This window comes from Megascapheus bottae, chromosome 18, assembly GCF_031878675.1.
Source record: "Megascapheus bottae isolate mThoBot1 chromosome 18, mThoBot2.hap1, whole genome shotgun sequence".
In the NCBI taxonomy this organism is placed as follows: domain Eukaryota; kingdom Metazoa; phylum Chordata; class Mammalia; order Rodentia; family Geomyidae; genus Megascapheus; species Megascapheus bottae.
This window is the reverse complement of record NC_143526.1, coordinates 35440419-35464245: the sequence shown is the minus strand read 5'-3', so window position 1 is coordinate 35464245 and position 23827 is coordinate 35440419. Positions and strand designations below refer to the sequence as shown.

The 23827-nt window shown below is 40.3% G+C and overlaps 1 protein-coding gene and 1 pseudogene across 5 annotated transcripts in view; one reads left to right on the top strand and one right to left on the bottom strand.

Annotated features, from left to right (window-relative positions):
* Positions 1-23827, top strand: part of Zhx3 (zinc fingers and homeoboxes 3) — an 83573-nt gene that overhangs the window by 21768 nt on the left and 37978 nt on the right. For 2 of the 5 annotated variants that reach the window (XM_090352371.1, XM_090352375.1), the window contains exons 1-2: positions 15215-15458; positions 18064-18154. The gene's annotated coding sequence lies outside the window, so the exon portion shown is untranslated. Of the gene's footprint in view, positions 1-11573; positions 11758-15214; positions 15459-18063; positions 18155-23827 lie in introns of those variants that run through there. The other 3 variants (XM_090352372.1, XM_090352373.1, XM_090352374.1) reach the window with 2 other exon arrangements.
* On the bottom strand, positions 6481-7237 carry LOC150050483 (large ribosomal subunit protein uL16-like; annotated as a pseudogene).

Here is a 23827-nt window from a genome sequence, read left to right as displayed (position 1 = left end):
CTTGAAATTGCAAGCATAATTACATTGAAAGCATAACAGAAATTAAGTTATTCAGTGGTGAGCTAGTGGTTATTGAAAACAATTATACACTTAAGAATATGTATTTGGGGTCTAGCAATGTGGTTCAGTGGTAGAGTGCTTGCCTAGCATGCAAAAAGTGCTGGGTTCAGTTCCTCAGTACCACATAAACAGAAAAAGACAGTGCCCAGGCCCTGAGGTCAAGCCCCATGATTGACAAAAAAAAAAAGTAAAGAATATTTTTGGATCCATTAATTAACATATACAAAAAAGTATCCAGCCTAGGTGCTGGTGGTCACACCTATAATCCTAGTTATTCAGGAAGTTGAGACATGAGGATCATGGTTCATAGCCACACTGGAAGGTCTGTGAGACTCTTATCTCCAATTAATCACTCCCCCCAAAATCAAACAATAAAACAACAGAAGTAGAGCTGTGGCTCAAGTGGTAGAGCACTAGCTTTTAAGCAAAAAAGCTCAGAGATGGCTTGGAGTTTGGCCTAGTGGTAGAGTGCTTGCCTAGCATGCACAAAGGCCCAGGTTCGATTCCTCGGTACCCATACATACAAAAAAGCCAGAGCGATGCTAAGGCTCAAGTGTTAGAGCTCTAGCCTTGAGAAAGTCTAAGGACAGTCAGGCCCTGAGCTCAAGCCCAGGACTGGCAAAAGAAAAAAAAAGCTCAGAGACAGGCAAAACATTTTTTTTGCCAGTCCTGGCTTGAACTCAGGGCCTGAGCACTGTCCTTGGACTTTCTCAAGGCTAGAGCTCTACCGGCTTTTTCCTATGTATGTGGTGCCGAGGAATTGAACCCAGGTCTTCGTGCATGCTAAACAAGTATTTTACCACTAGGTCAAGCTCCCAGCCCCCGACCTCAAAATTTTTTTTTTGCTTCTGAAATTTTTTCAAATATATGTCTACCCAGTTTTGGTGTTAAATAATTACAGAATACATAAAATAAAACTTCAACACTGGAAATTCAAAGGAGTTTTAAAGATGATCTAGGATAGCCACTCTCCAAGTGTGAAAATGCTTTTCAGAAATCTAAGGGTAAGAATTTGTTTGTTGTAAGATAGGAAAAGAAGTACCTATGGCAAATTGTACATGTTACTATGATCTTCTTTCTTTTTTTCATATGTTTTTATTGTAATTAATGGAAGGGTTACATTATATTCACCAGATAGAAGATGCATTACTTCACAATCATTGATACCCTTTCTCATGTCTTGGTCCCCATTTCCTCTCCCCACCCCCACCCCTCATCTTGTTTTCCCCCCTTCCCTATCCGATTTCAAATAACCAAATAAGCATGTATACAATATATCAAATACCAAGGTAAAATACTGTGGCAAGATGAGATAACCAAGGGACAGCAAAAGAGATGAGAGATAACATAGTACATTAAGGACAACAGTCACTCATTATTACGATCTTTTTAAATATTCTAGCCATCTAAGACTTACTTTCTGTAGGCCAGTTTTTTTCTGCCCGTGAGCTTCCCTGAGTTATCTTCATGGTAAATCTCAGCATTGATTCATCAAATAGTCTGTGGTCAATCGTGATTAACCCTATAGCATGTAGTTTTAACCATGTGTGGATTTTAACTATGTGTGCATATTTTTACTAAGAGAATATTGTGTGCCAGTCACTTTTCTAGGCTAAGGAAATACAGCATTTAGCAAAAGTCTCTAACACTTGTGGAGATCTTGAGTCCATGAAAAGGCGGCTGTAAAATTACAGTCAAACATAAAATTAAAAAAAAGATCTTTGGTTTACTTCAGATTTCAATTTATGTCCATCATAAAGTGATCTCTTTCTTGTTACATCTGATGTTATATTTTGTTTTATACATAAGAGCATGCTATCTATTGTTGCATAATAAATAAGCTAGAAAGTTAGCATCTTAACACAGTGAACAGGCCTAATGGGTACCTCTGTTATAGGACTGTAGTTGCTGAGGGTTGGGAATGTAGTGCTAAAAGATTGACTAGGAAGAGGGAAGCACTCATGTGGTGATTACGACTTCTTAGTCAATAACCACAAGGGCCCATCTCTCAGGCCCTCTCATCTTTCTGCATGAGAAAGCCTCCTGGCTTCCTAGAAGAGGTACCATCTTAGAGAGAAGAGAGTACCCAACATGACAGTCATGGTCCCTGTATAACCTAATCATTGTAACACATCTGCTGGATTTTATTTGTTAGAAGTGAGTCAGTAAGTCTGGCCCACATTCCAGGAGAGGAGGTTACATGAGGGCATGAATACCAGAGATCATTGAGGACCATCTTAGATGAGCCTAACACAGAAAGTACAACATATCATAAACAAATGTAATGTGAAAGAGGGTAGTAAGTTTTATGGAAAAAAAACTGCATGGAACATCTAAATTATTATTAGAACTGTCATTTGATATCAAGCTACCATTCAAGAATGTGAGTGAATGGGGGAAGGAAAATGGGGACCAAGACATGAGAAAGGGTATCAATGTATGTGAAGTAATGCACCTTCTATCTGGTGAATATAATGTAACTCTTCTATTAATTACAATAAAAATATATGGGGAAAAAAGAATGTGAGTGAAATAATTTTTTTCAGACAAATACTGAGTAATTTGTCATGCACTGATCATTGTTAAACAATCCCTAAGGAAGTCGAAAAATGTGAAAGGAAGGAGTGGGATTCAAGAAGCAATATTACAATCTGTAAATTCACTGGTAGAATTTTTTAGAAGACTTTTAATGTTTTCAATTGTAAGTGGCTAATTTGGGGTAATAAAATTATTCTATTTGCTTTTATATCTTTTTGCATTTTTTTGTCAATCCTGGGCTTGAACTCAGGGCCCGGGTACTGTCCTTGAGCTTTCTTAAGGCTAACACTCTACCACTTGAGCCACAGCACTACTTCTGGCTTTTTCTCTGTATATGGTACCGAGGAATCAAACCCAGGGCTTCATGTATGATAGGCAAGCACTCTACCACTAGGCCACACCTCTGGCCCTGCATTTTTAATTTAAAAAGACAGTTTTCAGATATGGGAAGAAAGTGCATTCTGAACAGTAACTGTCATTCTGATGTTATGGTATATTTTTCTTACTCTTGCCAATAGCATTATTTTAGATAATAGTTTAAAATTGTAACAGAAGTCAGCATTGATTCTTTTCTCTGTACAAGGCATTATGTTAGCATTTTACATGTGTTATCTTCCTAATTCTCAGTAACTCTTTGAGACAGGCACTGCTGTTAATTTTGTTTTAGAAGTGAAAAAATTCAAATTATAGAAGCTGAGTAACTGATGGTTTAGCTAATTATTGTTAGCATAGCTAAATAACACCAGTCAATGAGAAGCACAGCCAGACCTTTGGAAAATTTTACCCAAGAGAGCATTTTTTTTTAAGGGTGTGTGTGTATGTGTGTGTTACTAAGGATTGAACCCAGGGCCTCATGCCATACCAAGGCTCTACCACTTGGAGCTCATGCTTTTAACTGCTATCCTGTTCTCTCTTTCTACCAGTTTTGGTTATTTTGATGTAGTTTTGTTTTGTTTTATTTCCCAGTCTTCCAGTTTGAACTCAGGACCCGGGCACTATCCCTGTCATCACCTGCACAAGGCTAGCACTTTACCATTTTAGCTACAGCACCACTTCCACCTTTTTCTATTTATATAGTCTTTTGAACCCAGGGCTTCATGCACACTAGGCAAGCACTCTACCACTAAGCCATAGTCTCTGCCCTGATATAGTTATTGAAGTGTTAAATGAAACCATGTTCTCTTGAAATTATTTGGTGATAATGTCTTATTGACATATCAGTATTATAGAATTTTATAAATGAAAGAAGTCTTCATGGGGTAGTTAAACACTTTTGCTTGCTTGCTTGCTTGCTTGCTTGCTTTTGTCTCTTTCTTTCTTTCTTTCTTTCTTTCTTTCTTTCTTTCTTTCTTTCTTTCTTTCTTTCTTTCTTTCTGGTCATTCATGAACTCTGGACCTGGGTGTTGTCCCTGAGCTCTTCAGCTCAGCCACTTTGAGCCACAGTGCTTCTTCTGGTTTTCTAGTGATTAATTGGAAATAAGAGTCTCATAGACTTTCATTCATGCTCTGAACAGTGATCCTCAAATCTCAGCCTCTTGAGTAGGTAGGATTACAGGCGTGAGCCACCAGTGCCCAGCTGCACTTTTACTTTATAAATGAGGAAAATAGTGGTCTAGGTGGGTTAATTGTCATATCCAAGGTTAAGCAGTAACCTTCTAGATGTTAGTGATAGCAATCTTTAGAAGAAAGATTTCTTGACACCAGTGTTTAATATTATTTCCTCTAGAATCCGAGGACTTAGCCTCAAAGAAAGCCAGGCATCTATTGGAGTAGCTTGAGAAAATAAATGTAAGCTGGCATTCTTATATAGCTGGTATTTATTAATGTAAATACCTTCCATAGAAAAGAGTGTCAGATGTGACCCTTGGCCTCTGGTAATTTACAGTTGTTGTTTTTTAATAGATGCAGAAGGGTAAAAGGAAATTACAATTTGGAATGTTAAGTGAGGGAGAATGCTGAAAACAGAATGACCAACTGAAGGATATCAACCAGTAATTGGAGCAGGAGAAGCCAAGGTACTTAGGGAAAACTTTCCTTTTTTTGTCCTGGGTAATGAATCAGTACCTGAGCACTGTCCTTGTGCTTTCCTCAAGGCCTAGTGCTCTACTACTTGAGTCACAGAACCACTTCCATCTTTTCTATGTATGTGGTACCGAGGAATGGAACCCTGGTCTTTGTGCATGCTAGGCAAGCACTCTACCACTAGGTCAAACTCCTGGCCCCAGGGAAAACTTCTTAAAAAAGAGTATGTAAACTGAAACCTAAAGGACCAATAGGAATATACCAAATGAGGGCTGAGTATAGTGGCTCCACTCTTAGGATCCCAGCCACTTGTTAGGCAATGATTGGGAAGTTTGTGATTCTAAGCTCTAGCCAGGGCAAAAATGTTAGCGAGGCACCATCTCAACCAGTAAGATTGGTATTACTGGCCTCTCAGCAATACAGGAGGATGTAGGTAAGAGGATCAGTTCAAAGCCATCCCAACCAAAGGCTCAAGACTCTCAAGAATAATTAAAGCAGCAACAACAACAAAAGGACTATGGGGCTGGGAGTTTGGCCTAGTGGTAGAGTGTTTGCCTAGTATGCATGAAGTCCCAGGTTCAATTCCTCAGTACGACATACATAGAAAAAAAAGCTGGACGTGGTGCTTTGGCTCAAGTGGTAGAGCTCTAGCCTTGAGAAAGCCCAAGGACAATGCTCAGGCCCTGAGTTCAAGGCCAAGGACTGGCCAAAAAAAAAAAAAAAGACTGTGATATGGTTCAAATTGGTACTGTGCTTACCTAGCACAAACAAGGTCCTGAGTTCAAAGGTCCAGTATTGCCACAAAAAAAAAGAGAGAGAAGAAGGAGATAAAATAAAATATGTAGGAGGAAGAGTGTGCCAAGTAGTAAAGGTTAAAAACATGGGACAGTGAATACTGTCCCTATCAGTGAATAGAGAATAGCAAGAGTTTGTAGTGCAGGGAACCTAAGGGTGATTAGAGTCATGGAAGATGATGTTGGAAAGGTGGGAGAGGCCTAGACTCAAAATGTGACATGATTAGCCTTGTGCTCAGGAAGAGATCCTGAAAACCTTCTGGCAGGGTGACAATGGAGAGAGATTGCATGTGTCTAATTTCCCAGCACTCTGGAAGCTGAGGCAGAAGGATGTCAGTGTGAGGCTAATCTGGAGTACGTAATATTTAAATGATAGCATTAATAATCAACAGTAAAACAGTCTGAGTGGAAAATGATTGCAGAGAGTTTGGATACTGTGGTCTTGGTAGAAGGGCTGTTTCCTTGAACATACATTTCACCATGGCAGGGAGTAGATAGACGGAAGGAAGAGTCAGGAGGATAGAGATCTCACAAGCACTGCAGGGGTAGCACCGTGAGGGACAGGATGATGCTGGTGTCACCACAAGCCTGGCATTTTACCTGCCTTTTGGGGGGGTGATACTGGAATTTGAACTCAGAGCTTTGCATTTGCTAGGCTGGCACTCTTTTTTTTTTTTTCCAGACCTGGGCTTGAGCTCAGGGCCTGAATACTGTCCTTGGACTTTCTCAAGATTAGAGCTCTACCACTTGAGCCTCAGCACCACTTGCCGCTTTTTTCTATGTATGCAGTATGAGGAATCAAACCCTGCTCTTTGTGCATGCTAGGCAAGCACCTACCACTAGGCCACACTCCCAGCCCCGAGGCTGGCACTCTTATAGCTAGGATTACAGCCTTCAGTGTTGCTGAACCAGAATTGGGGACTATAAAATGTGTATCCCCCCCTCCACCTTTTTATGGCACTAGAGCAAGAACTCAACTTAGGGCCTCATCTCATACCTCCACTTCTGAGTTTTTACTAGTTCATTGGAGATGAATCTCTTAAAATTTTTTTTCTTTTTTTGGGGGGGGATACAATGCACGTTTTATTGGTGAGCATGATGTCAGCGGGGTGGGTGTGATGATGTAGCTCGGTGGGTGGGGGTCCTCATGAGTGCAGGGCTTGCCACTTATCCAGAGGACCGCGGTTTGGGATATACTTGACTCCACAGCCGTCAGGGATGAGGCGCTTCTCAGCTACCATGTCCTCAAACTCATCTGCATTGAACTTTGTAAAGCCCACTTCTTGGAGATGTGGATCTTCTGGCGACCAGGGAACTTGAACTTGGCCCTGCGTAAAGCCTCAATCACATGTTCCTTATTCTGCAGCTTCGTGCGGATGGACATGATTACCTGGCCAATGTGAACCCTGGCCACAGTCCCCTGGGGCTTCCCAAAGGCACCCCACATACCTGTCTGGAGCCTGTCAGCCCCTGCGCAGGACAGCATCTTGTTAATGCGAATGACATGGAAAGGATGCAGTCGCACTCGGATATGAAAGCCATCTTTACCACAGCTTTTTACCATGTACTTGTTGGCACAAATACGGGCAGCCTCCAGGGCTTCAGAGGAGAGCTGCTCGTATTCATCGGACACCATGTGTCCACAAAGTGGAAACTCATCCACTTTTGCCTTCTTCCGCCCTAGGTCAAAGATTCTGATCTTGGCATCAGGGACACCTCGACAAAAGCGAGACTGTGGGTACGGCTTGTTCTTACAATACCGGTAACACCGGGCGGGGCGGCGACCCATGGCAACACCAGAATCTTCAGTGGCGCGCCGGAGGGAAAGAACTCTTTTTTTTTTTTTGAGATGTGTATCATAGACTTTTCTGTCCAGCCTAGCTTCAAACTACAACCATCAGATCGCAGTCAACTGAGTGGCTAGGATTACAGGCATGAGCCACCAGTGCCTGACTACTGTGTTGGATATGTAGAGTATTTTTTTTTTGTTGTTGGTTGTGGGGCTTGAACTCTGGATCTGGGTGCTGTCCCTAAGCTCTTCAACTCAAGGCTAGCCCTCTAGCACTTTGAACCACATGAGCCACCAGTGTCCAGTAAGATTTTTTTTTGTAGTTTTGTTCTTTTTTTGTAGTTTAGTTTCTTTTTTTCCTTACTAATAACGTCTGCTCTTCCCTTCTCAGTATCATCATAGGTCTTTGACAAGGCAGGTTCATAGATATTTTAGAGAATACTAAAATTGTTTTGTTTGTTTCATCTGTTCTGCTCAGTTAAACGTAACTTTTCAATCTAGCATTTTTCTTAGTGTTTATTATAAAGTTGAGTTTCTGTTCATATATACAAATTAGAATCTAGATGAGTAGTTTTCCATCCTGAGTCTTTACTGAATTTATCTGGACAGTATTTCACATAAATGCCTGAACCTGTGTCCTCTAGATGATGATGGGCTTGGGTTGTGGAGACAGAGCCTTTGGTGTCTTTATAGGGCTCCCTAGATGATTCTGAAATGCTGCCAGCGTTGAAAATCTGGTGTGTGTGTGCTGAGTGGTAAGTGGAGTGCATTCTCAGCCCATGTGGGAATTATTCTTTCAGAAGTAAACTCAGACTACAGGAACTGTTGTCTAGCTAAGAGTTGGATTCAGGATCAGCTGGCTTGTAAGTATGTGTGCCTTATCCTTTATAGTGCAATTTCTGCAACCTCCAGTCCTAGCTCCCAGGTGTGTGGTCCTCTCCAGCTGACACTTTATTATGGAGAGCTGTTCTCACAGTCCAACTTTTCTGAGAAGAGTGGAGGATGTATCTCTTCCAGACATTTCATGGCTCACTTGTGTTTCTGCATCCGGCTTCTGCTGTCTCTCAAGTTAGGTTTGTTGCCCCCAAGGGTTCTGTAGAACCTTCTCTGAGGTGCCTTCTTTAGCTTGGGTCAATTTGAAGCTTCCTCTGTATAGCTAGTATTGATAACATCCTTCATGTTGTTTTTGTGCTGCTGTAAATTCTTCCTTTTATATTTTTACAATATGTAAGTATACTCATAAAATAATACATCTTTTACATTTGTCATTTTAAGACACAGAAGAAATTAATACTATTGTTTCATAGTATATGAATCATGAATACTCATATACCTTTTGGTTATGTCTGAAAAGTGTCAGAGTACCAAAGAATTTTTTTTTGGTTGTTGGTTGTGGGGCTTGAACTCTGGGCCTGGGTGTTATCCCTGAGCAAATCTGCTTCAAGGCTAGTGCTCTACCACTTGAACCACAGCACCACTTCCCCAAAGAATCTTTTTTTGCCAGTCCTGGGCTTGAGCTCAGGGCCTGAGCCCTGTCCTTGGACTTTCTCAAGGCTAGAGCTCTACTACTTGAGCCTCAGCACCACTTCTGGCTTTTTTCTATATGTATGTGGTACCAAGGAATTGAACCTGGGTCTTCGTGCATGCTAGGCAAGCACTCTACCACTAGGCCAAACTCCCAGCCCCCAAAGAATTTTTAGGATGTATTTCTCACATTAATTTAGTAAACTGTTCGTGTGGGAGTGCGGAGGGAGGCAGATATGCAAGTAGGGTGTAGAAATACAGACCCTCCTGTAGAACAAAAAGCATCAGTTGAGCACCATGGGCCTTAAAGCAATTCCTGTTCTTTGTGCTAAGAATTCAGTCTCTGAATTCTTAGACCCAGGAAATAATCATATGTGAAGACAATAATTTATACACGAAATGACATGAAGTTAAAAACAAAAATAAACATGTTTAGATACTTGACAGTGGTTTTTATATTATGACAAGTCCATGCAGTTCAAATAAAATTCAGCAAACAAATTAAGCTAACAAGTAAATGTTTAAAAGATTTTAATGACAGGGAAAATGCTCATGCAATGACTCCAAGTGAAAAAAAAGTATACTCAAAGAACAGACTTGTCTAGAGTATCAATTCTATAAAAGAGAATGCAAAAGAAATATATTTACGTGAAATCTTTTTTTTTTGCCAGTCTTGGGGCTTGAACTCAGGACCTGGGCACTGGCCCTGAGCTTCTTTTGTTCAAGGATAGCACTCTGCACTTGAGCATTACCTGACTTTTTCTGTTTATGTGGTACTGAGGAATCAAACCCAGGAGATTTTTTATAACCAGGAGATTTTTTTTAACAGATGCCAGGTGCTGTTGGCTCATAATTGTAACCCAAGTTGCTTAGGAAACCAAGATTGGGAAGACATGTTTTGAGGTCAGCTTGGGCGAAATGTTTGTTTGCATGATGGTGTGAACCTATCATTCCAGCTACATGGGAAGAATAAATAGGAGAACAAAAGTGAAATCATCAGAACAGAAAAGGATAGAGATGTGATTCAAGTAGCAGAGTATATGTCTAGCAAGTAGGAAGCCCTGTGCTCAAACCCTAGTACTGCCAGAAAAAAGTCAAATTAATGTGTCCGTCCTGTGTACTGTACTTTCTGTTCCTAAAGCAAGCTTTAAAATACCTCACATGGAGGTTAGAATAAGAGTAAATCGAGGGAATTCTTTATGTAATTAAGCCTGAAGAATTAATTCATTAAGATACATTTCCATATAGTTTTATAGAGATTTGTCTTTTTATTTTAGTGTCAAGGTGACAGCAGAAGTGTTACAGTCACATATATAATGTTGTGAGAGCATTTCTTGTTGAACATTGTTATCCCTCCATGTTTTCCTCCCACTTTCCCTTCCCCCTCAAATTGTAAAGTTCATTTCCAACATATTGTCTTGTGAGTATTGCCAATGCATAGATTTGCCCTTTGTCCCTTGTCTTACCATTTTGTTGTTCCCCTTCCTTTCCCTAATTCAGAAAGACTTGGGAAAAATCAGATTAAGTGAAGTATGTCTAGGATCATCAAAGCAGAGAATCACAATAGCTCAATAGATATGATTCTAAGTGAAATGAACTCCAAGATATGGAAACAAGAGGTTTTTCTTTGTGGTGGTTGTTTTTAATGTACTATGTGAAGTTATTTCTTTTTTCTTTCATTTTTCCCCCTATGGTTTATCCCCTGTTGTTACTGTATTTGATAGAGATTGTCTTTGTTTTGTTTAAAGAGGTATATTTGAAGCTGGCCACCAGTGGCTCACACCTATAATTCTAGCATAGAGGAGGCTGAGATCTGAAGATATCATGTTCAAATGTTCCTGGGCAGGAAAGTCTTTAAGACTCTTATCTCCAATAAACTATTCAAAACTAGAAGTGATGCTGTGGCTCAAGTGGTAGAGCGCTAGTCTTGAGTAAAAGAAGCTCAGGGACAGTGCTCAGGCCCAGAGTTAAAGCCCCAGGACCAGCAAAAAGGAAGAGAAGGGGGTAGAGAGAGGGGGGTATATTTGAATACATATTTACCACACTTTGAAAAACTATCTTTGTGCTTTAAAAAAATATTTTTGAAGTTTTTCACTTTAAAAAAGTTTAGCATAAGCCGGGCGAGGTGGCTCAGGGATAGTGCCCAGGCCCAGAATTCAAGCCCCACAACTGATAAAAAATAAAAAAGTTTAGCATAATTTAACTGCAATTCAATAATATTTAGGAAATATCTATATTGATATGAATGTCCATATTGACATAAAGCCTTATGTAGGACATTTTTATCATCCTGGAATAATTCTTGTTAGTTTTCAGCATTCAGAGATAATGTCTTTTCTAATTTCTACTCTTGTCTGTTCTAAAATTCCATAAAACAGAAGCCTGTGTTTGCTATTATGTCTGGCTTCATTTGTTTAATATAATTTTCAGATCCACCCATGAAATAAAAATTATATGAATATTTTTTATTTGGTATTGCTGAGTAATATTCCACTATAGGAATGCCACAATCTGCTTTTCTGTTGTCAGGCTGGCAGATGTGTATAGGAACTGGCTATTTAAAAGTAAGACTGACTAGTTTGCAGCTGTATCATAAACCTTGATATGCCATCTGCTTCCCTTTTCCTGTCTTACAGGGATTGCAAAGCAGACATTTGCCCTGCAGTGAAGGGCTGGCTCCAGGAGCTTTTAACTAGGACCACCACAGAGAGTGCAGAGAACCTAATTGAAGCAGGCCTCCAAGGCCCAGACAGACATCTCAGCAGTTCACTTCTTGGACACAGAATAGCATCAAGCAAAATCTCCCCTCACAGAAAGAAAGGAAAGCAAGCCTTTAGAGGGCTCCATGTACAGTCAGGAGAGTAACCATCGTATGAGATCTTGTGGCATTTGTTGTTCAGAATGTTTTAAGTCCACTGAGAGTGGGCAGTTGCTTCCTCACTCCAGCCAGCCCTAGAACTGAGCTTAAAAGCCTGGCCTACACTCCTTGCTGCTCGGCATTTTGGGCTTGGGCACACCATGATGCCCTGGGTATGTAGCCGGTCTGCTTTTTCAGTTGGAACAATATTAAAAAAAAAAAAAACAGCAACACAGATTTAGCTGGACATAGTAGTACACACCTGTAATTCTAGTAATTTGAGAGATGGAGGCAGGAATATTCCAACTCCCAAGCTAGCAACCAAACCTAGTTCAAAAACAAATATAAATAAGCCAAAGGGTTGGGAGCAAAGTTCAAGTGGTAGAACACTTGTTTAGCAAGCAGTAGGTCCTTGTGTTTTACACCTAGTACTACAACAAAAGTAAAAAAAATATATATATATAATATATATATATATACCCCCAGGCATTAGCAAATACAATCTAAAAGCAAAATCCACAGATGGAAGTGGCTAGCATGTACTCAGGGTACTGAGCATATCACTTCTGAGTTTGAGAGACTAAACTCTTGTCACAAAATAGACCACAGCCCTTTGCCCCTGCCTCAGCCACATTTCTTGCGGAGTTCATTCCCCTCTGCACGACCACCTCTAGCCTATTTCCTCAGGCATTGCCCACTATCTCCTTGCGTCTAGAAAGTGCACTCAGGGGAACTGAGTACAATTAAAGCTGAAGAAATATGGAGGGAGAAACACAAGTATTTATTAGCTTATAGATGGGAAATTGTATGGGTCCATGAGACAGGCCTCATTTGCAATTGGCAGGACCAAAGAGGAAATTAAGTGCTTTCCACCTAATAGAGGAGCCTCTTTGAATATATGGCAAAACTCATGCCATGAGAGTGCACCTCCCGTAGATGTTTTGCTGACCAGACTTACTACTGCCTGTGATAAGGAGATCACCTGACAGCTTGGTACTCGGCTCAGCCAGCCAGCAGTTCCCTCCACACTGTACGACATCCCCAGGGCTGTTGTTCAAAATGTTCCTTACCTGAGTCAGTTACGTAGCTGGTTATTCCGCTCCCTAGTTTTTCCTGGGCCTTTTTTTCTTTTTTTAAATTAACTTGCCCCCTTTCCCCTTGTCCTTTTCAATTTAAACTTTCTGGCAACAAACAAACATTATTTGTAATTCCTAACATCCCCTGACAAACACTGACTCTAAGCGCCTTCCAGAAGACATTTTTATTGTCTTTACTTTCATTATGGATGGAATTGGGTTTCTTTTTCCTGGGATTTGGTTGCTAATGTGAATGGATTTTTTTTTTATTGTCCGGATAATGTATAGAGGGGTTACAGTTACATTTGTCAGGTAGTAGATGCATTACTTCTCACATATTGATACCCTTTCTCATGTTTTTGTCCCCATTTCTCTCCCCCAAGTGGATTTTTTTAAAATTTTCACTATCTAGATAATATTTTATGACTGAAATTATTAGCCATTTGATTCTGATACTGCTAGATGACGTCAAGTTGTAGTTTCACATGGCTTGTGTATTAAGAGGCGATTTAAACTAAGCTTTGAAATGTTGATACTAGATATAGGAACTGAAGCCATCCATGCCTTTCAAACAGTTGACCAGTCTCAATGGCATTGTTTTAGAGGAATATACAATTTCCTTGAAACTACTTAGTCTTAGGAAGCTCTGCAGATATTTTTTCCTAAGTTACTGTGTTGTCTTCAGTTCTAATTTTGATACGAAAGAACAGATTGTATCCATCCAGGCTGTGTTTATAACTTTAAGTAATTGTTTTCTCACAGACTTAGCCAAACATTTTTAAAGAAAAGATTTTTAGCTGGGTGCCAGTGGCTCATATATATGTGAATTTGGTAATCGATTATTAGAAATGTTGCTAGAGCAAGCAAGGGTGCTTGTGGCTCATGCCTGTAATCTTAGCTACCCAGGAGGCTAAGATCATGGTTCAAAGCTAGCACAGGCCAGATAGTCTGTGGAACTTTTATCCAGTTAACCACCAAAACAACAGAAGTGAAGCTGTAACTCAAATAGTAGAATGCTAGCCTTCAGCAAAACAGGTCAGGGACAGCACCCAAAGTTGAAGCCCCAGGACCAGCAAAAAAAGAAAGAAGAAGAAAAGATATCTGAAGTGTAAGCAAGGAAAAAAATGGACAAACTGGACTATAACAAAATTTACAACTTTGTGCACCAAAGAATACTACCAAATGGCAGTACATCTTACAGAATGGGAAAAAAATATTTAGAAATCTCCCAAGGGCTTAGAGCTGAGCAACGGGGATAAGTCAGTCAAAATATTGGCATAGGATTTGAAGATGTTGTTCTAAAGAAGGTACACAAATAGCTGTACATAAAAAGATATTCATGTAGTGTATTCATGTATATATCTTCAGGAGCATGGCAGGGGTGGAGGGAGAATACAGAACTCAAAGGAAAAAGGGTGAATTTGCAACTGTGAAACTCAGTAGACGTTGATGAACTTGTGAGTAGAGATGGGAGGGACGGCCAGAGAGGGAAGAGGAGACATTGTATGAAAGGAAGACATTGTATTACCTGACACATGTCATCCCTCTGTGCATTACCTTTATAGTAACAATAAGGTAAACAATTTTAAAAGATAGCATATTAGTCATTAAGGAAATGAAAATCAAAACCTCAGTGATAGGCCACTTCATGCTTTCTAAAATGACTATGATTTTATTATTTTGGTGCTGGTACTGGGGCTTGAACTCAGGGCCTCATGCTGTGGCTTAGTATTTTCATTCAAAGATAGTGCCCTACTACTTGAGCTACCCCTCCACTTTCAGCTTTTTGCTGGTTAATTAAAGATAAGAGACTCATGTAATTTTCCCTTTGGGCTGGCTTTGAGTTTTGGGGTTTTTTTTTTTTTATTGTTGTTGTTGGTTATGGGACTTGAACTCTGGGCCTGGGCATTGTCTCTGAGCTCTTCAGCAAAAGGCTACTGCCCTACCCCTTGAGCAACAATGCCACTTCTAGGTTTCTAGTGATTACTTGGAGATAAGTCTCATGGACTTTAGTGCCTAGTGCCTGGGCTGGCTTTGAACTGGGATCTTCAGATCTCAGCCTCCTGAGTAGCTAGGATTACAGGTGTGAGCCTCCACGCCCAGCTTGGCTTTGAATATTAATCTTTGGAGCTTACCTTTTGAATGGCTAGGATTATAGGCATGAGCCCCAGCACCTGTGTGTGTGCAATATATGTACACACATATGTGCATATATGTATATAAAGGAAATTACTTATGAAACTAGGAGGATTGAGAGAGATGGGGAAAATGGTGAACAAAATGCATTGAACTAATAAACTGATATGTTGACTTGAAATGTCTTTGTACAACTACTTAAGATGAAAACAACTGGAATAAGGGGCCCGGAGTTTGGCCTAGTGATACAGTGCTTGCCTAGCATGCACAAAGACCGGGGTACCATTTCTCGATACCACATACACAGAAAAAGTCAGAAGTGATGCTATAGTTCAAATGGTAGAGCTCTAGCCTTGAGAAAGCCCAAGGACAGTGCTCAGGTCCTGAGTCCAAGCCAGGCCTGGCAAAAAAAAAAAAAAAAAAAAAAAATTACATCATGGGCTCAAGTAATACTGTGACTGCCTAGCAAGTCTAAGGCCCTGAGTTCAAACCCCAACGATACACCAAAAACTCGACATCGTATGGTTTCTGTGATCTCACAGATAACTGTGCCTTGCTGTCATAGTTACCTTGTGACTGTTGGAATCCTTGTGCTTTGTACAATTACACTGGGAAGCGCATCCCAGCTGTGGGCAGGAAATGTTGAAGACAAATCATCCCAAGTGGGTTTCTCCCTATAATAATTAAGGAATATAGTGATGCTTTTTTATTTCTTTGTTGAAGATTAGAAAATACTACGAAGAGACCCTGAGTTATTTTAAAATGTAATCTGGTAATCTGGTCTGATAATGGTTTGTTTCTTCATCTAACTTGAAAAAGCATATTTAAACTATTATTCAAATAGAGTAAATTCTGGTTTTGTGAAAATTTATAGTATTTGTGTATGTGTGGACCATTCCTAGGACTTGAACTCAGGGGCTGGGTAGTGTCACTAAGCTTTTTTGCTCAAGGATAGCACTACCACTTGAGCTATAGCTGGACTTTGAAGTTTTTTTGGTGGTTAATTGAAGGTATGAGTCTCACGGACTCCCGTGCTTGGGCTGGTTTTGAACCACGATCCTCAGATCCCAGCCTCCTGAGTAGCTAGGATTACAGGCTTGGGCCACCAGTGATTGGCATTTATAGTATTTTTAAGTGAGTCTTCGTGAGAAATGTGAAATTGTAGTCATATTTGATAGTGGCTTTTTATGCTAGTACTATGCTAGAAATTTTTTTCTGAAACCCTTACAAATATTTTTTAGTACAGTTTGTGTCAGGAATTAAGAAAATTCTGTTTCTAGTTCAATCAAGCAGAATATGCAAAAACTAAGCACATGTTCCTTTTCTTTTAAAAAAAACTTATTTTTTTAAGGAGGAATTTTAGGTTTTCTGGCAAATGATTTGAGATCAAGAGAGGCTCTTTACTCAGGAAGAAGTGCTTGATTTTGATTTGCTGTGGATGATGAAACTTTTTTTTTTTTTTGCCAGTCCTGGGCTTGAGCTCAGAGTCTGAGCACTGTCCTTGGACTTTCTCAAGGCTAGAGCTCTACCACTTGAGCCTCAGCGCCACTTCCGGCTTTTTTTCTATGTATGTGGTACTGAGGAATCAAACCCGGGTCTTCATGTATGCTAGGCAAGCACTCTACCACTAGGCCAAACTCCCAGCCGAACCTTTTTTTTTAATGAAGTGCATGACATCTGGCTTATAATCATTATTGTGTTTTATGTTTACTTGTTTCTTCAGAAGATGTATTTATGCTACTTGTCTCACATACTCCCACTTGGTTTTTCTTAAGACTTGTGTTGCCGGGTGAGCGCGGTGGCTCACACCTGTAATCCTAGCTACTCGGGAGGCTGAGATCTGAGGACCAAGATTCAAAGCCAGCCCCGGGCACAAAAGGACCTGAGTTTCTTTATCACCAATTAACCTCTAGAAAACAGGAAATGGGGCTTGGCTCAAGGGTAGGGTGGTAGCCTTGAGCTTAAGATCTCAGGGACAGCACCCAGGCCAAGTTCAAGCCCCATGACCCGTGCACTGCCCCCCCCAAAAAGGGCATCTTTTAGATTATAGAAAATTAGAAATTGGATGTTAAAATAGTTAATTTGGAAACCTTTTCAATAGATAATTTAAGTAGACATTCCAGAGCAGTGATTTTTTTTAAATGAGATGGATGAACCTTTAGATTACTGTAAAATTATAAATGCTTAGAAACTTTGCCTATGAAAATCAATGTAGCATCTGGTATATTTTCATAGAGCACATGCACACATACTTGACTTTTTTAATGTCTCTTTTTTTAAATCTGGGAACTTCAGAATAATAGAATTTGCCAACTAAGATGATCAGGGCTTTGAATGAAGAAGACCTTCAGAAATTATTACATCTTGAAGGACATGCCTTCTTTTTTTTTCTTTTTGTCAGCTATGGGATTTTAACTCTACAACTTGAGCCACTACTCCATTTCCCATTTTCTGGTGGTTAATTGGAGATAAGTGTCTCCCAGACTTTAGTGCCCAGGCTGGCTTTGAACCGTGATCCAGATCTCAGCCTCCTGAGTAGCTAGGATTACAGGCACTACCGCATCAGGCAGGATGTCCATTCTTGAGGTTAGAAAGCTATACATCAACTACTTATTTCTGCCAATGTATCTCAAACTTAGCTAGGAGAGAGGGATCAGAATTCATTGGTGGAACAGTGTTAAAAGGTTTAGGCTTTGAGCTGGTGCCAGGCTCACACCTGCCGTCCTAGCTATTCAGGAGGCTGATATCTGAGGATAACAGTTCAAAGTCAGCCTTGACACAAAAGTCCATGAGACTCTTATCTCTAGTTAACCACCAGAAAACAGGAAGTGGCACTGTGTCTCAAGCTGTAGAGTGATAGCCTTGAGCTGAAGAACTCAGGGTCAGAGCCCAGGCCTAGAGTTCAAGCTCTACGACTATCCTGTTGTGATCCATTTTCAGAGACAATTGAGTTTCCTTTCCTAACATGCTGTTTCTACGACCATTTTTAGAAGTTGTAAATTACTGGTTTGTATCTTACTAGCCTTATTTTGTTTTCTCTACCTGCACGTTGTGTACAGCTGTAAAAATGAATTAGGAAAAGAGATTCTGTCCACTACAGCTTCCTCTGCTTCATCTCTCATAAAGTGATGCTATGGTGATTCTTTTTTTTGTTTTTTCCATATATTTTTTATTGTAATTAATAGAAGGGTTACATTACATTCGCAGATGGAAGGTGCATTACTTCACATACATTGATACCCTTTCTCATGTCTTGGTCCCATTTAGGACTGAGTTGCAACTGCAGAAGCAACAGTGACACTGAGAAGATGCGTGCAGGCTGAACACAGTGAAAAAGGAAACTGGAAAAGACAGTGAAGTAAGGAAACAGAATCTTTCCCAGAAAATAATGTGCTTCTAAGTTTTAACAGAATCCTTGCTTCATCAACTGCAAAATTATATAATGCCTGAGTTGTTAATAACCACATAAAATCTTTATATTGCTGTTAGAATTCCTTTATTCACCCTCCTTTTCTTTTTATCATGAGCTGTTTGGTCAAATTTTTTAATTTGAATTTAATTCTGCTTTTTTTTTTTTTTACCAGTCCTGGGGCTTGAACTCAGAGCCTGAGCTCTGTCTCTTAGCTTCTCGGTGCTCAAGGCCAGCCTCTACCACTTGAGCCACAGTGTCACTTCTGTCTTTTTCTGTGTAGTTTATTGGAGATAAGATTCTCATGGACTTTCCTGCCCAGGCTGGCTTTGAACTGTGATCCTTCTAAGTAATTTAGGTGTGAGCTGCCAGCACCTAGCTTATTTTTACTCTTTTATAAATCTACAAACCCATATTGAAAATATAATTTAGTGATTTGTTTTAGGTCATTTGTTTTAGGTCGTAGCACTTGAACTCTTAGCCTGGACATTGTCCCTGAGCTCTTCAGTTCAAGATCACCGGCCTACCCCTAGAGCCATTTCTGGTTTTCTGGTGATTAATTGGAGATAAGAGTCTCACAGACTTTTTAGTACCCGGGATGGCTTTGAACCACGATCCTCAAATCTCAGCCTCCTGAGTAACCAGGATTACAGGTGTGAGCCACTGCACCCAGCTATCTGGCTTCTTTTTTTTTTTTTTTTTTTTTTTTTTTAGTTTTAACTATTCAATGGCCTTCTATATCAACCCCCCCCCTCTCTCCTCTCTCCTCTCTCCTCTCTCTCCCTCCCCCTCTCCTCCTCCCTCTCTCCCTCCTTCCCTCCCTCCCTCCTCTCCAGTCATGGGGCTTGATTTCAGGGCCTAGGCACTGCCACTGCCCCTGAACTCTCTTTGCTCAAGGCTAGCACTCTACCACTTTGAGCCACAGTTCCACTTCTGGTTTTCTGAGGATTGATTTAATTGGAGATAGGAGTTTCATAGACTTTCCTGACCAGGCTGGTTTTGAACTTTGATCCTCAGATCTCAGTGTCTGGAGTAGCTAGGATTATAGACATGAGCCACTGGCACCTGGTTTGAGGCAAGTTCTTTCTTTCTTTCCATTTCCTCCTCTCCCCCTCCTCCCTCGTTTATTCGTTCGTTCCTTCGTTCCTTCCTTTCTCTTTCTTTCTTTTCTTCCCTCCCCCCACTTCTTTCTTTCGTTGGTTGTGGGGCTTGAATTCTGGGCCTGGGCTCTGACCTTGAGCTTTTTAGCTCAAGGCTAGAGCTCTACCATTGAGCCACAGTGCTACTTTGGGTTTTCTGATGGTTAATTGGAGATGAGTCTCATAGGTTTTTTTGTGCTGGGCTGGCTTTGAACCATGATCCTCAGATATCAGCCTCCTGAATAGCTAGAATTACAAGCATGAACCACCGGCACCTGGCAAGACAAGTTTTCTTCCTTCCTTTCTTTTTTTCTTTTCTTTTCTTTTCTTTTCTTTCCTTTTCTTTTCTTTTCTCTTTCTTTCTTTCTTTCTTTCAGCCAGTCCTGGTTTCAACTCAGGGCCTGAGTACTGTCCTTGGGCTTTCTCAAGGCCAGAGCTCTACCATTTGAGCCACAATACCACTTCTGGCATATATATATATATATATATATATATATATATATATATATATATATATAGCCAAAGAAACAGACCCTGGGTCTTCATGCTTGCTAGGCAAGCACTCTACCACTAGACTAAACTCCTAGCCCGAGAAAAGTTTTCTTATACACACATTTTCTAATGCTTATCCTCATACTGACTCTGTCTTGGCTGCTTGAGTTAATTCAGAAATGCTCCTGCTTCAAGGCTACTGTACTTGTTTCCTTTGCCTAGACTTTTCTCCTGCCAGAAATCCACAGGGCACCATTTCTGTTTTATGTTCAGATTTCTGCTTCAAAATTGTGGAATCATTGATAGCAACCTCAACTGACCATAATACAGTACTATATCGTGAAATTTCCCCTTCCTGCATATAGCACATATCACTGTTACTACACATATATTGGCTTTCTACCTTCTCTTCCCTCTACACACATCTTCCTTGCCTGAGCTACTGAAGAACAAAATCTTTACTATCAGAGCTCAGACAATTCTGGGGAAAATAAATGCACAGCAAGTATTTGTTGAAAGAATGAGTAAAGCATACTTGTGTCAGGAGAATGAATTATGTTTGGAAAACATGAGATTAGACTGAAAATTAGTAGTAGAGGAGGTGAATTTGATCAGAGTACATTGTGCATGTGTGAAAATCACTATGAAACATCTTTTTTTAATTTATTTTTATTATGATTAATAGAAGGGTTACATTATATTCACCAGATAAAAGGTACATAACTTCACAAACATTGATACCCTTTTCATGACATGGTCCCCATTTCCCTTCCACCCTCCCCCTGCTTATCTTGATTTCCCCCCTTCCCTATCCAATTTCAAAGAACCAATTAAGCACATATAAAATATATCAGATAACAAGGTGAAATATTATAACAATATGAGATAACCAAGGGTTGGCAAAAGAGATGAGAGATAACATAGTACATTAAGAACAATAGTCATGCATTATATGGCTTTTGTTTCCTTATCCTGGAGGTCCTTACATTTAGTGTCATACTGTTTGGCCTAATGTCTCTAGATTTTGTTCTATTGTAAATCTCCGCTAGGAGAGCCCAAGGTATGAAACATCTTTTTATAACTAATATGTGCAGAGGGAAAGGCAGAGAATTAATTTGACAGGGGCTGGGGATGTAGCTCAGTGGTAGAGTACTTGTTGAACATGTACAAGGCCCTGGATTCAAAGCACTGCAAAATAAGAGGGGAAAGAGAGGAGAAAGGAAAATGATTAACAGGGAAATCATTATGGAAGAAGCATCTTAAATAGCATATTAAAGTTCTAGTAAACAAAAAGGCTTAAAAATAGATTGTAAGGGCCGGGAGCATGGCCTAGTGGTAGTGTGCTCGCCTAGCATGTACGAAGCCCTGGGTTCGATTCCCCAGAACCATATACACAGACACAAAGAAAAAGCCAGAAGTGGTGTTGTGGCTCAACTGGCAGAGTGCTAGCCTTGAGCAAAAAGTGTCCAAGGACAGTGCCCAGGCCCTGAGTTCAAGCCTCGGGACTGGCAAAAAAAAAAAAATAGCTTGTTATCTAGAAGCTAATTTAAAGCCTCTTTAGGAATATTAGTGATATATTATTTATATTGAAAAAGTGGCCATGAAATAGGAAACAGAAATATCTAGGAAAGCTTTGAATGATATATGAGTGTGAGGTAAGCAAAAAAGGGAGTAGTTCAAATGGATAGAGGAATGGCATAGTTAGGATGGAAGGCCCTAGAAATGCCTGTTGACCCAGGGGTCTGATAGATCGGGGACATGTATAGATGACTAAGCTTGCAGTAGAGAAAAGTGAATGGGAAGAGCAACACCAAACTGGAGTGACAAAGATTTGGTTTGCTATCCATTTCTCTGCTTACTCTCTGGTGGACACTGAGTAATTGCCCTGCTCCAGCTTACCTCATCTCTCCCACTCCATTCCTATATATGTAGCATAGTACTTTTGATTATTCTACACATCATGCTTTTCTACATTTAAGATTTTTTAAATTAAGCTCTTATTTTCAAAAGCAAATACCATTTGACTCAGCAATTGCATTTATAGGAATTTACTCACACATGACTTATTCAGGTGTGCAACTAGCCCTTACTACCTCAGCTTCTATTAAAGGCTTGGTTCCTACCTTGGACAGAGATTGCAATCTCTCATTACTATCTATCTGAGGTCTTAGATTATGCCTCTATGCTGCTACCTTGGGTGGTAAGTACTTACCTTTTAGTTGGAAGTACTAAAAGGTTTGAAGATAGGAACTAACTATATCTTCTGTCAAGTTTCTTCTTAAGAACTTCTTTCTTACTGTGCTTTTTCTCTTATCACAAATGGTTGTATTTGCATTGCATTTTTAGCTGTTTAGATAATTAAATATACAGTAATGGATATCTCTGCTTGGCTGTACATTAAAATCACCTCAGAAGTTGTTGGGTTTTTTTTTTTTTTTTTTGCCAGTCCTGAGCTTGAGCTCAGGGCCTGAGCACTGTCCTTGGAGTTTCTCAAGGCTAGAGCTCTACCACTTGAGCCTCAGCACCACTTCTGGCTTTTTTCTATATATGTGGTACCAAGGAATCAAACCCGGGTCTTTGTGCATGCTAGGCAAGCACTTTAACCACTAGGCCAAACTCCCGGCCCCCGTTGTTGGGGTTTTTTTTTTTGCCAGCTCTGGGACTTGAACTCAGGGCCTAAGCACTGTCTTTGGGTTTTTTCAAGGCTAGTACTCTACCACTTGAACCATAGCACCACTTCTATATATATGATACAAGGAATTGAACCCAGGTCTTCATGAATGCTAGGCAAGCACTCTACCACTAGGCCAAACACCTAGCCCATGAACTTTTTTTTTTGGCCAGTGTTGGGGCTTGAACTTAGAGCCTGAGCATTGTCCTTGGTCTTTTTCCTCAAGGCTAGGGCCCTGCCACTTGAGCCACAGCACCACTTCCTGCTTTTCTATGTATGTGTTGTCGAGGAATTGAACCCAGATCTTCATGCATGGTAGGCAAGTACTCTACTACTCGGGCAAACTCCTGGCCACCTTAGAAGTTTTTATACAGTATTAATGACTGATTCTACCCCTAAAAAGAGACAATTTATTTGGAGTGAGGGATGACTATTAAAAATGTTAAGAGGGACTGGGAGTTTGGTCTAGTGGTAGAGTGCTTGCCTAGCATGCACAAAGACCTGGGTTCAATTCCTCGGTACCACATACACAGAAAAAAAGCTGGAAGTGGTGCTGAGGCTCAAGTGGTAGAGCTCTAGCCTTGAGAAATCCCAAGGACAGAAATGACCCTCTACCACTTGAGTCACATCTCCACTTCTGTTTTTTGCTGGTTAATTAGAGATAAGAGTTTCACAGACTTTCTGCCTAGGCTGGCCTTTAACCTCAATCCTTAGCTCTTAACCTACTAAGTAGCTGGGATTATAGGCACAAGTCATAGCACCTGGCTTCTCTTATTAATTTTCATGTTGCTTGTACTTGAAGGAATTTCAGGCAATATATTAATAGTGATGACAAAAAGCTTTTTTATTTTGTGCCTATTTTTAATGTGTGTGCAGCATTTTTCCCTTGAAGTGCAATATGAACACTTGATTTTAAATAGATATTCTGATCTGGATTAGAAAACGTATCTTTATTATAGTTTTAGAGTTTAACATAGATATTATGGTGAGCATAATGGTATGTACCTATAATTCTGGCATTTGGGAGTAGTAGGCAGCAGGATCACAAATTTGAGTTAGCCTAAGTAAGCTACATAATGAGACATACCTCCCCCTCCTCCTCCTCCTCCTCCTCCTGCTCCTCCTCCTCCTGCTCCTCCTCCTCCTCCTCCTCCTCCTCCTCCTCCTCTTCCTTTGCCATTCTTGAGGCTTGACCTCAGGGCCTGAACACTGGCCTTAGGCTTTCTCAAGGCATGAACTCTATCACTTGAGCACCACTTCTGGCTTTTTTCTATGTCTGGTACCAAGGAATCGAACCAGGGTCTTCGTGCATGCTAGGTA